A 13,752-nucleotide genomic window follows, 5' to 3' on the forward strand; every position below is an offset into this window, starting at 1 on the left:
TTAGGGTTCTATTACTAATAGGAAGAAGGATGGAATAAACAGATAATTATCAATCTCTGCCACATTTGACTATTACTCATTAGAGACTAAGTTTCTTGAGAGCAGGAACTGCATCTTATTCACTAAGCACAAATAAGTAAGTATATTTTAACATAGTATCTAGCACAAAACCTCCCCCCCTGGCAAAAAAGACAACCCATTGCCATCAAGTTGATTCCAACTCATAGCGACCCCGTAGGACAGAGTAGAACTGCCCCAGTAGGCGTTCCAAGGCTGTAAATCTTTATGAAAACAGACTGCCACATCTTTCTCCCACAGAGTGTCTGGTGGTTTCAAACCTTTGACCTTTTGGTTAGCAGATGAGTGCTTTAACCACTACGCCACCAGGGCTCCTAGTAGGTAGGTAGGAAGAGGAAAAAGGAAGGAAGGGAAGGGAGGAGGGAGAGAGAAAGAAAATGCAATGAGAGACAAACTGACATTTCCCCCTCTCATCTGTAGGTAGATTGTAACATTTTCCACCAAAGGTAGAAACAGAGAGTCACCAGGCCTTTATGGTGGGAATCCTCCCACCAGAGACCTGAAGATTCCTTTCTTTGCTTGGCTGAGGCTGGATGCAGTCTATCTACTAAATGTGCTGCAGTCAAGCTAACTTTCCACTGCTCTCTGAGGGGACACTAAAATGACCGCAAATGTGGGCCAGAGTGGACATTTGTTTAGCAGGTAGAGGCACAGCCTGACTCAGAAGGAGGCCAGTTTCACAGAGAGAAACTCCAGGACATTTTGTGGAGTCCTCAAACTTTTTCTTCTAGAGTCATTCTCCTCCACATTAGGGGTGATCTAGCACACAGAATATTTTAAGACAAGAGATGTCTACGTTATGGAAAATATTCACTCCCCGGTTTTGGGATAGGTGTCTGTAATGGATGGATGGTTTGTGCCTACTGTTACGGATTGAGAAGGAGCTCTGGTGGTGCAGTGGTTAAGTACTCAGCTGCTAACCAAGGGTCAGCAGTTTTAACCCACCAACCACTCTGCAGGAGAAAGATGTGGCAGTCTGCTTTTGTAAGGATTTACAGCCTTGGAAACCTTGTGGGGTAGTTCTACCCTGTCCTGTAGGGTCCTATAGGGTTGCTGTGATTTGAAATCAACTCGACGGCACACAACAACAACGTTATGGATTGAATTGAGTCCCCCCTAAATATGTGTTGTAAATCTTAACCCCTGTATCTGTGGTTATAATCCCATTTGGGAATGGGTTTTCTTTTTTGTGTTAATGAGGCAATATTAGTGTACAGTGTGTTTTAAGTCAATCTCTTTTGAGATATAAAAGCAGATTAAGCAAGTAGAGATAGGGGAAGATAGATGCCAGGTCGCATGAAGATCACCAAGGAGCCAAGAAACAGAAGCTGAAAAGAGACAAGGACCTCCTCCAGAGCTGACAATGAAAGCCTTCCTCTATAGTCGGCACCCTGAATTTGGGCTTCCAGCCTCCTAAACTGTGAGAAAGTAAATTTCTGTTTGTTAAAGCCACCCACTTGTGGTATTTCTATTATAGCAGCACTAAAAAATCAAGACACCAATCCTGTATCCATTCTCCCTTTTTCTGGTAACAGCACTTTGCTTCTCTCTTGGAGATCCTCTGCTATCTTTTTTCACATGATTCTGGTACAGTTGTGTCCCCCCACCCACACACCAGGCCCAGGATACTGCTCAGAGTATGCCATCTTCTTGACCCCAACTGGGCCAGAGTCTTCCTTAAAATTTAATATGGTGTTAACCATTGTCATAGGGCAACATTTGTAGTAACTGTTAAATGGGAGACTATTTTGTCCTGTAAGCCTTCATCTTAAGTGAGAATAACAGCACAATTAGAAGAGCGTAGTCAATGTCACTTAAATGTGTATGTAAAAAAATTTTTGAAATGGCGTATCTTTGGCTATGTGTATTTTCACCAAAAAAAAAAAAAAAAAGTTGAGAATTTAGAGAGTTAAAATGTTGTGGGGTTGTTAACCAATGTCATAAAACAGCATGTGTGTTACTGTTACATGAGAAACTATCTGTTCTGTAAGCCTTCACCTGAAGTACAATAAAATATTAAAAAAAAAAAAAAAACAGCCCTGAGTTGAAAAAAAAAAAAAATTTAATATGGACAGTAGAAAAGAGAAGGTGGATTCTTCCAGACATGTGAAGGACAATGGAAGTTGTCCTATTTACAAATATCTTTCCCAGCCCCAGAAAAGTCATCAGGTAGGGAAAGAATGCACCCAACCCAAAGAGGGGGGAAGAGTTGAACAGATACCAGATGGAGGGTGCTGATGATAACCCCAAGATTTGCCTCCTTTTCAGTTACATGTATCAATAAACTCCCACGCACACACTTTTTTTTTTTTTTTTTTTTAAATTTAGGCTTATTGGAGTTAGGTTTCCTGATACTTGCTTCCTAATGAGTTCTGACTCATAGAGTGCCTGAGAATTGTTCTGGTTATCCTGACAGCTCCCTCATCACCCATGGCTGAAGACTTACAAAAAACACCAACAGCTATGTCCTAGTGGCTCGGAAAATTGCTCCAGGTTCCACTTTGTACTTTCCACTTCAAATACTCTTGCTCTGGTTCTGTATCTCTATTCTCTCCTGTGGCCTGGTACCTGGAGATCTTTGAATTGACACATCACGGTACATCAAGCCTGGACTTCTATTTCAGTCTCAGTCTGAATGTAGTGCCTTCAAAAACCCTGAGCTGCGCCCTCTTTGGGAGTCCCTAGGTGATGCAAACTGTTAAGCACTCAACTACTAGCTGAAAGGTTGGTGGTTTGAACTCACCCGAGGGTACCTCTGAAGACAGGCCTGGCAATCTGCTTCTGAAAGGTCAGAACCTTGAAAACTCTACAGAGCAGTTCTACTCTGCACACATGTGGTCACATGGGATTGCCATGAGTTGGATCGGCTCGAGGACAACTAACAACAACAAAGCACCCTCTTTATCCCATGGGCCAGTGTCTCAGATCTCTGCACTGATCTCAGGACCCCTGGAATTAGATATCTCTCTGAAAGCAAGAACCACGGAGTCATTTTGTCTCCTGGAGTGAGCCCTGTAGCAAACCCCAAGAATATCCTTTAGCAGAAGGAGTCAGTCCAGAAGAACGTGTTCAATTTTCTTGCCATGTATCTTTAGTCTCCTTCAATATGGAACATGACTTAATCTTTCCTTGACGTTCATGACCTTGACACTTGTGGAGATTAGAGACTAGTTATTTTGTAGACTGTCCCTCAGTTTGACTGATGTATCTTCATGATTAGATTCAGGTTATGCATCTTTGGCAGAAAAATTACAGAACTGGTGCTATATTCTTCTTATTGCATCCTATCAGGATAAAATGTTTATTTATCCCATTACTGACGATGTTAACATTGAACTTTGACTAAGGTGGAGTCTTCCAGGCTTCTTGCCCTTTGTAACTTTTAAGTATTTTGTGGGGAGGTACTTTGAGGCTATGTAAATGTCCTGCTCCTCATCAGACTTTCAATTTGTTCATGTATTTAATTCATATCGGTATGGGCTCATGGATTCCTGTTGTACTCAATGGGCTATAATCCATTACTATCATTATTTATCTTTAATGCTTATATATTTCCATAGTTTTGGCCAGTAGGAGTCTGTCATGGATTGAATTATGTCCCCTGAAAATATCTGTCAACTTGGCTGGGTCATGATTCCCAGTACTGTATGATTGTGTACCATTTTGTAATCTGATGTGATTTCCTTATGTGTTGTAAACTATCACTATGATGGATTAGCGGCAGTTATACTTATGAGGTATACAAGATTGGATAGTGTCTTAAGCCAATGTCTTTTGACGTATAAAAGAGAGAAGTGAACAGAGACACATGGGGACCTCATACTGCGCTGAGATGCTCCCAGACCAAGGGAAGACTGATGCACCACAAAGATCCTTCTCCAGAGCCGACAGCTTCCTCTGGAGCTGATGCCTTGAATGTGGATTTGTAGCCTACTAGACTGTGAGAGAATAAATTTCTCTGTTACAGCCATCCACTTGTGGTATTTCTGTTATAGCAGTACTAGATGACTAAGACAGAGTCCCGTCATGCTGGCTTCTGTGTCTTTTTGATGTGACACATCTCTAAATTACTTGAGAACTTTCTTACTTTCTGTGTAAAAAAAAAAAGAGGTTTCAAGCTCATCTCGTACTTCCCCTGCCTCAAATTTGGAATCAGCCATTTACCCAAGGATCCCTGGTACCTTTTAGTGGAGAGTGACATTTAGAAACACAAATCTAGGCCCTCAGTATGTTCGACGCTGCTAGGGTGTCATGTCTCAGGCCCTCTCAGTAAGCACAGCCAATGCGTGTGCGTGTGTGCGTGTGTGTGTGTGTATGTGTACACTTTAACACTTTTACATTTATACTTCTTAACGTTGTCTATCTATATATATTGAAAACTATGTGTTGAAATGGAAAAGTGGAGATCATTGACTGAAAAAGAAACGCACTACCATGGAGTCCATTCCCACTCATAGCGACACTATAGGACAGAGAAGAACTGCCCCCTAGCATTTCCAACGCTGTTCATTTTTACGGAAGCAGACTGCCACATCTTTCTCCCATGGAGCAGGTGGTGGATTTAAATTGCTGACCCTTTGATTAGCAGACGGGTGCTTAACCACTGCACTGTACCCTTTTAAACCTTGACACTAAGCTATAAACTAAGTCTTGCGACCTAATCTCTGAGTACCCCTTGATCTTGGGCCATGAAGAGTCCAGGGAGTGAGGGAAGGGAACATGCCAGGGGTTCCGAGAGCAGAGAGACGAGGCAGAAACTGAGCAGAGGCTTTGGTGACGGTGTGGGAGGGCCTACTGAAATCAATGGCTGGGACAGCTCTGAGGGGTCATAACAGCTGCTCATAAGTATTGGTAATTTATAAGTCGGGTATTCCTGTGTAAGCAATGTTTGCCAAGCCCTTCCTCACACATTGCAAACATCACCCCAATGATCCACATACCAGCAAGCATAAGGAAGGTAAGACATTGACATCTTCTACTCCCTTGGCATTTAGAGAACTTGGGCTCAGAATGGTTAAATGACTCATTCCAGTTCCCACAGTGATGCCCAGAAAACCAGTCATGAGTTAATCTATAAAAGCAATGTCAGAGTAGAATGAAAATGAGCACACATAATCCAGCAAGATGATCCCACAAACCACCAGTTTACATACAGGACTGTTAAATGAAGGTTTGGGATGGGTGGATCCTTGCTCATTCTGCTGAGGTTTACAGAGAGGGTCTTTAAGATGCAAAACAGACTTTGCATGTGGTTTGCTGAAGTCTTGCTTCTCAAGATAAACCAGGAAAATACACACAGATAAATATTTAAAGCTAAAAGTGAGTCTCAAGCTAGGTCACATTTGAGAGAGTACTATAGCCCAGCAGGCCCCCAAAATGTCATGTCAGCTTTCGAAGGCATTTTGCAGTTGCTGCAACAGCACCCTTGGAACAAAGCCAAGCAGCTTTAGAAGAAGCCCAGTCCCTTAGACATACATGACACTGCCAAGAGCAAAATAAAAGAGGGCCATTGCCCAGCTTGGCATCTGGGTCCTGCAGCTGCCAAATCATATCCATTAACTATGCTGAAGTAATCCATGGAGAAATTCCCAATGAGAGGCTCAGTGGCCCAGCATGCTAGAAAATCGCCTATGATCGTGGAAGGAGTGGGTTCCAGTTCTCTGGTGTCACTGAGATTTCCAGGTACCTTTGAACAAGTCAGTAGGACAATTTGAACAGCACTCATATTTAGTGTGCATGAGTGTGTTAGAGAGAGAGAGACAGATGGGGCAGAGGTAGAGAGAGAACTGGAAGCAAAACTAAAATGAGCAATAAAATTCTAAGTTGTACAGAAGACAGGGTTAACATGATTACATAAACTAAAACGAGGGGTGAGGAGAAAAATGACTCTGGCTGTTTCTTAATCTCCTCTCCTAGTACGACAGGAGACTGAGACACAGGGACAGAAGTCCCACCCTGAAGGAAGAAAAGTCATGCCTGTTCTGCAGGGGAGAAAAAAGAAAGCAAAGTAAAAACTCAGGAAAGTTGGCCAAGCCAGGCGACGCTCTTCTCCCACCTGCACATCTGCCTTGGGCTTTTCTTTTTTTCAGATCGTTGCGAGAAAACAGATGGCTGCAGGAGCCTGAATTTTAAATTTATGAATGGAAATTTGAACAGATGGTAGCAATCAAGATGGCATATAAGAATTTTTCTCATACCATGTTTACAACCCAGACTCCTTCACAGAAATGGGAGAAAGGGTCATAAAAAGGGTAGGTTTTGATCTCAGGACAGCATGGATCCAGCATGGTAACCACGTGGCACAGTAACTGGAATACTGAAAGTACAAAGGTAGAAAACACTAATCAGCTCCCTGTATAAGTGCTAAATATTTATCTGCAAAACACTAACAGGTATCCGCAAGAAAACCATCAACCCATCAGAGTACTTTGTGTTTTAAGAAGGTTAAGCCCAAGCCCAAAATTTTAACTAGTATCTGTGAACAGCTAGCTGCATGAATTTTGTTTTAGACTTTTGACATAACGTAGGTCTTGTTTTTTGTGTTTGTTTTGTTTTGTTGGCCAAAGGTTCCAGACTGAAGGTCCTAGACTGTATAGGGCCTTACCAAATTTCACAGAGGAATTGAGTCAGAGGCTAGCAACACAGAAGTCTGTTCACATATGCATCTACCCATCATCCAATGCCAGGAACTGGGCTAGGTACTAAGAGGGGGCACAAAATGACCCAGACCTCAGTAACATCCTCAGTGTGCATAGAACTGAAGGGAGAAGCAGGTATGTGTAACACTAGGCCAGAAAAAGGTATATATTGAGAGTTATAGGAGTGAAAAGAAAAGAGTGAGTTTGATTGGGGGACGGGATAATGACAACGATTCCTGATGTCACAGGAGAAGGGAGGAGTCTGGAGTTTTGGTTTTCTGGGAAACAAGAGTGTCATCTATTTGGTAGCAAATCCTGTTGGCTATATTTTCAAAATTGTGGCTATAAATTGTGGAGACATGGTTATTATGTTATCATGTATTGTAATATAATATCAATAAACCACTTATCATGTATTCGCCTGTGTTTCCAGACTTCATGGTCACACTGACTCTCCAGAATCGGAACAGTTTTCCCTATCTCCACCACCTGGAGTACTGCAATAGCCTCACTAGTCTCCCAGCTTGTGTTTTTGCCCAAATACACTGCCCCCACCAACCAGTCTATTCTCAACACAGCAATCAGAGTGATCCCTTTGAAACAGTGGTTCTCAAACCGGAGTCCCTGGAAGAGCCGCAGCAGCTGCCCCTGGGAAATTTGTTGGACATGCACATTCTCAGGTTCTATCCACCTAGTGAATCAGGGATTCTGAGAGTGGAGCTCAGAAATCTGTATTTTAACAAGCCCTCCAGGGGATTCTGATGCCTCCTAAGGTTTGAGAACCGGCTATAAGTATACATCAGATTACTTCCCTCCTTGGCTCAAAATCCTGCAGTGGCTCTCCAAAGGTATTACAACACCTGCAAGACCATACTCATACAATCTGGCTTGTGGATACCTCACTGATGCCCAGGACTCTACTTTCTAGCTCACTTGCCCCTGGCCACACTCAAGGCCTTGACACTTGCTGTTCATCTGCCTGGAATGCTCCCCAGTGCTCCAGACTCCCCACAACCATGGCTTAATCAATCCCTCACCATCTCTGTCTCTGCTCAAACGTCACCTTCTCACTATTACATATTTGTTATTATCTGTCTCTTTCCACTAAGATGTAAGTTCTATGAGAGCAGGGCTTTGTTTTGTTGGCTCCCGTATTCCCGGGGCCTAGAACTGTGCCTAGCACACAGTGAGTACTCAGGAAACATCTGTTAAAGGAATGAGGAAACTATCCTGTACTGAGGGACTATTAGATGCCAGATAAGTGCTTCACCTTTATTGTTTCATTGAATTCTCAGAAGAAGCCGACTATTATTATCTTTATTTCACACATGAAAAAATTAACTAAGTGAAAAAAAAAAAAAAAAAGAGTAACAGATACTAAAAAAAGCAAAGGACCGAGATGTGAGATTATCAGAAAAGGAAAATTCATGATTCCCAAGTTTGGTCTGGCGGTAAAGTCAAGTTCACCTACATTTTTTAACATTATTACTACCCTTCCCTGCAATTGGCCTAGACCGAGGTATTTACCTAAGCAGAATGTAATTAAGGAGGCAAAAATCCCGCTTTCAGTGACCCCAGGACAAGGTTGCAAGTGGTGTAATTACTCAGTTTTGTTTGCTGATGGTTTCCCATTGTACACAGAGATAATGAGATTATTTCCTGAATATTCAAATAGTTCTTACTCCTCTGCCCCATTACTTTTTTTCTGGTATAAAATCAGTTAATATTGTGTGTTATTAATGATCCGGTAGAAGTGGATACTTTAACAGGCTTATGAATTAGCTTAAAAATGAGCTTCCCATGATGCATTATGGGGATTTTTTTCCTCCTTGCAATTAAAGATTGTGTTCCCTAATGAGCATCTGCCCAAATGGCACCCAGTCCAGTAACCAGTGCTAAAGGGTGAATCTGGTAGTGGTTCATCTAAAACATAGTCAGACTTTGCTAGAAGAGCCATCCTCCTTCTCTACTAATCTCTCCAGACAATCTCATCTAGTCCCATGGCTTTTAATACCATTTATATGCTGTTCACTCCTGCGTCATCGGTTGGTGTACGAGAAGGAAAACAGAACCCATAACAGGTAACATAACCGAAGGAACTGAATCCAGGGAATTAGTTACAAAGATGTTGGAGAAACTATAAAGGCAATCTGGGGAGGATGAGATAACCCACAGAATAGCAATAGTGGGACACTGGTACCTTCCCTAGTGCTGGTGAGAAAAAAGGAGAAAGTGGGATTATGAGAGTTTATGAATAGTGGAAGCTGGGACCATGGAGGGGAGCCTGCCTAGTGGGAGTACAAACCACAGAGGAGATGCACTACTGCTAGAAATGATGGCTAAAGCAGAGAAAGAGAAGGAAGAATACTCTGGCTATTCCCCTCCTCCTGTCAGTGTCTCCCATTAGCCAAACCCTTCTAGAAGACAGTTGGCAAGGAAGCTTGGGAAACGTAGTTTGCATGGATTAACCTTGTGTACTCCCTCCCTTCCATACAGAGCAGAGCAGGGAAGAGCAGGAAATCGATCAGAGTGCGAAGACACAAATAATGAACTCAACTCTCAAATTAATAGCTCAGACCTCTTCTCTGAGCTTCAAATTCTTACCTGGCACTTCACTTGGGTGTCTAATAGTCCTCTCTAGCTTAATGTGATCCAAAAAGAACCCTTGATTTACCAGCACACCTCTCCTTTGCCCATAGTACTCACTTTCTCAGTACATGATTCACTCACTGCTTAGGAGAAAACATAGACACCATCTTTGATTCCACGTTTTCCTTGCTCCCTACTCCCAACTTCCAATCATTTAGCAAGGCCTATTGATTCTATGTCCAAACAATTCCTCTCCACTCCACTCCAACTTCATTATTACTCCCTTAGCCAAGCCACTATTTCTCCCGTAAAAAAAAAAAACCAAACCTGTTGCTGTCGAGTCAATTCTGACTCATAGTGACCCTACAGGACAGAGTAGAACTTCCCCATAGTTTCCAAGAAGCTGCTGGTGGATTCAAACTGCCGACCTTTTGGTTAGCAGCCATAGCACTGAACCACTACACCACTAGGGTTTCCATTTCTCCCTTAGATAACTACAATTCCCTCCTAACTAGCCATGCTAATTCCAGTGTCCCCTTAGTACGCATTTGTCCTGGGTCAGGTCCTATAGGCTTTAAGGGCAAAAGTAAGGAGCAGGGACTTTATTCTAAGTGCTATAAGAGCTGTTGAAGGGTTTTAAGCAAGGGAGTGACAAACTGATTTATACCTTAAAGAGATCAGTCTAGCTGCCTCATGAAGGACAAATTTTAAGGGCACAAAAGTGGACGATGGAATGCAAGTTTTGAAGCAGTTACACTCTTCTCCGATCTCTTCTTCCACTTCTCTCCCCCTTGCCCACTAGCCACTTGGCCTTCTCATTGTTCCTCCAACATCCCAAGCTTGTTCCCTCTTGAGGGTCTTCCACAGCCTGGGATGCTGTTACCCAGACTTTAGCAGAAATGGCTCCATATCTCTGAAATGTTTCCTGACCACGCTGCCGTAGTCATAGCTGTTCATAAATATCATCTCCTTCTAGGCACAAGGTAGGATTGGACTTCTCTGCCCCTCGGAAGTTCAGTGTGGTCATGTGACTTGCTTTGGCCAATGAAATGTGGGTGGAAGTGACATATGTCACTATTGAGCAGAAGCTTTAAGAGCTGTTCTGTGCTTCGCCACTCTTTCCCTTCTACTATGATGACTGGCAGTGTTCCAGATAGTGGCTACTCCAGCTGACCTGCAGGATGACAGTTATTCTGAGCAGAACTTTCTGTCAACCCACGGACATGTAAGCATGAGCAAGAAATAAATCTTTGCTGACGTAAATTGCTGAGATCTTGCGATTATTACTGCAGCATACCTAGCCTATCCTGATACAGTCCTTCTGTCTCTTACGTCAGCCTGTGTCATGTCCAACATGGAAATTACCAATACCTGATAAATTTGGATTGTTAGTTTTGTTTTCCCTAAGTCCTTGCCCTACTGCTCACCCAGCAAGCTCCATGCACCAGGAGAGTAGGGTCTTTGTCTATGTCATTCATCAGTATACCCACAGCTCCTAGAAGAGTGTCTGGTTCTTAGTGTGCAAATATTTGTGGATTGAACCCCTTTTGCTTCGCACATACAAATATTTGTTGTGTGAAAGCTACTCTGCCAAAGAAATCAGAATGAATGTGTCTTGTGCTCAGAGCATCTGGAGCACCAAAGCCTAAAGCTTCACTCAGTAATACTATTTGTGGGTTTGAACCATGGCTTGGGTTACATCCTTCTAGCTAATTCACAGGAAACCAAACCTCTCCCAAAGCCATCATGATTTCTTGGTCAGAAGAGACTCTGCTGAAGACCATATACAGCAGATAAACAAAAAAGAAATGAAACCTTAGAACCATAAATCGTAGTTGAAGTCATCCAGTTAAGAGACAGAGTGGGACAGAACTCATTTTGTTTTTACTGCTAAAAGGCAGACAGATGTTGTTCTAGCTTTTTTAAAGTTTTCTATGATCGTTGAATCTAATTTCCGAGAAATAGCCAAGTTTCAAATTTCACTATTGTCATAAAATATCAGCACTGAAAAGAACTTCAGTGATCATTCAATTCAAACTACTCCATTTATCATCTGGTTTGATTAATTTTAATTGAAAACCTCTTAGGGTCTCACTGCTGTCTGCCGGAAGCTTAGAGCTTAGAAATTCATGTTGGAGATTTAGTGCTGCTTAAAGTCATTGCCTTTCAAAACCAAATATATTATTCTTTCTAGAACCACTGCACTTAAACACTTTATAATAGAGCTTTAAAGAAGATCTTGCTTATAAAATTAACCCTGCAATACAGTAGATTTTTATTTTATACTTTTGCTCCTTACTTAAAAATTTTCCCTAAAGCTTCAAAATGTTTGTCTAAGATATTGAAGAAATAAACTCCATATAAAGTTATTATTGTACCTGTTTCTGCAGGAACCAGCACCCTTTGTAGGACATATCAGTTCTTTAAGGCCACCAGGATAAGGTAGTTACGTTCTACGTATTTAGGTTACTCTCCTAGACCCTGTATTAAGCGGACTACATCTTCAATAAGTAAGGGTATTTTGCCTAATCTGCAAAAAAGGAGCACATTAACAAAAGACCAAATCACTAAATATTTGACATGAAACTTCATCAATTTTTAAATTCATAGATGGCAATTTCTACAATCTTGTTCTGTTTTATTAACCAGGTCCTAACTTTGAGGTAAGGAGCCCTGGTGGTGCAATGGTTAAGTGCTCAGCTGCTGGCCAAAACATTAGCGGTTTGAACCAAACAGCACTTCTGCAGGAGAAAAGACCTGGCGATATGCTTCAGTAAAGATTACAACAGCCTAGACAACTCTATGGGGCAATTTTACTCTGTCCTATAGGGTCGCTATGAGTTGGAATCAACTTGACTGCACACCACCACCACCACAATTCTGATGTTCTAAGTACTAAGTACCTGCAGCTGAAACCTAAAGGTGACCTCATCCCATTTTACCCCATATGCTGAAAATGGGACAGTTTGAATATACTGCAAGTCTCAAACACAAAGCCATATTCACACAAAGGAAATCATTTACATGTGGTTGAAGAAACAGGAAATTTTCACATCAGCTTTAATATTTATACTTGTACCAAAAATTTCCTGAACTCAGTAATCATTACTAATACTTTTTTATAGTATTATTTGCTATATCTTAAAAAAAAAAAAAAAGAAAAGAAAAAACTAAGCAGAAAACGTAACAGTTAAAGAAAACTGGATGTCAGTCTATACAATGAATTTTTACTTTCGGCATGACAGACTTTATTTTGGCACTTTAACAAATAGTTTGCTTTACAGTGGTGACAAAGTATTTGCCAGAAATTTTCTTTTCCTGGCACGGATATTTCAAGCAGTTCTATGAATTGAATTTTACTATGCTTTGCACAGTTAGAGGTATACCCACTACATTCTTAACTTCTGTAATTGAGGGATATGGTGTGACTTTAGAAGGTGCTATTACTTTTAATCTTTCTAAAGTGAACTGACTCTGTAAGTGATGGGAAAGGAATTTGAGAATTAAGGCCATTAAGGATTTAAGTAAAAACATCGTTCCGAGTGTTGCTTTTAAAAAGAAAAATTTAAAATAGTTCCGTGGCAACTCCAGGGAATGTTCTCTAAATAAAGCATTTGTATTTTATTAAATTATATGTTGGGAAAGTTCCTTTTTTGCTTTTTCCTACTTTGGCGACTCACCGTTTAATACAGAATTTAAAAAAACACAAAAAACAAGCAAACCCAATTGTTGTCGAGTTGATCCCCACTTATGGCCATCTCATGTGTGTCGCAGTAGAACTGTGCTCCATGGGAATTTCAGTGGCTGATTTTTTGGAAGTAGATTGCCAGGCCTTTCTTCCAAGATGCCTCTGGGTGGACTCACACTTCCAACCTTTTGATCAGCAGCTGAGTGCGTTATCCATTTGCACCATCCAGGGACTCCAATGGTAAAAGAACAAGGAAATACTTGGGCAGAAGGAAGTACCCAGCCAGGGTATTTGCCTACCTCTACGTTCTCCTTAGGCATTACTACTTTCCAGCAACTTCAATTGTAAGCAGTGAGGCCCTCCTTCTAATGCAGAGCCTCCCTGCCCTTCCCTCACTCCCTCCCTGTGGTATGGATTATGGTATTCCATCCACTTGTTCTTCGGTTAAGCTTCAGGAGATTTGGAACAAAATTTCAAAGGTAAATCAACCTATAGGATTAAGCTTTAGATACCTACTTCTGGAAAGCGCCCTTCAGTTCTTTGGAATTTATAGTCTTGTAAGTTATTTGCAAGAGCGGGCATCTGTCTCAATATTGCCATCAGCTATCCTATAAAGGTTGCAAACCTCCCAATTCCCTGGCAGCCTTCCAGAATCTGTACCTAGACACACAAAGATGATACATCCAGATTTCCTCTGGCCAATTCAGAAGTGAATCTGGTAATAAACGGCCTCATCGACAGGCTCTTTGGTCTTGATTT

The sequence above is a fragment of the Trichechus manatus genome, unplaced genomic scaffold, assembly GCF_000243295.1.
Source record: "Trichechus manatus latirostris isolate Lorelei unplaced genomic scaffold, TriManLat1.0 scaffold00009, whole genome shotgun sequence".
In the NCBI taxonomy this organism is placed as follows: domain Eukaryota; kingdom Metazoa; phylum Chordata; class Mammalia; order Sirenia; family Trichechidae; genus Trichechus; species Trichechus manatus.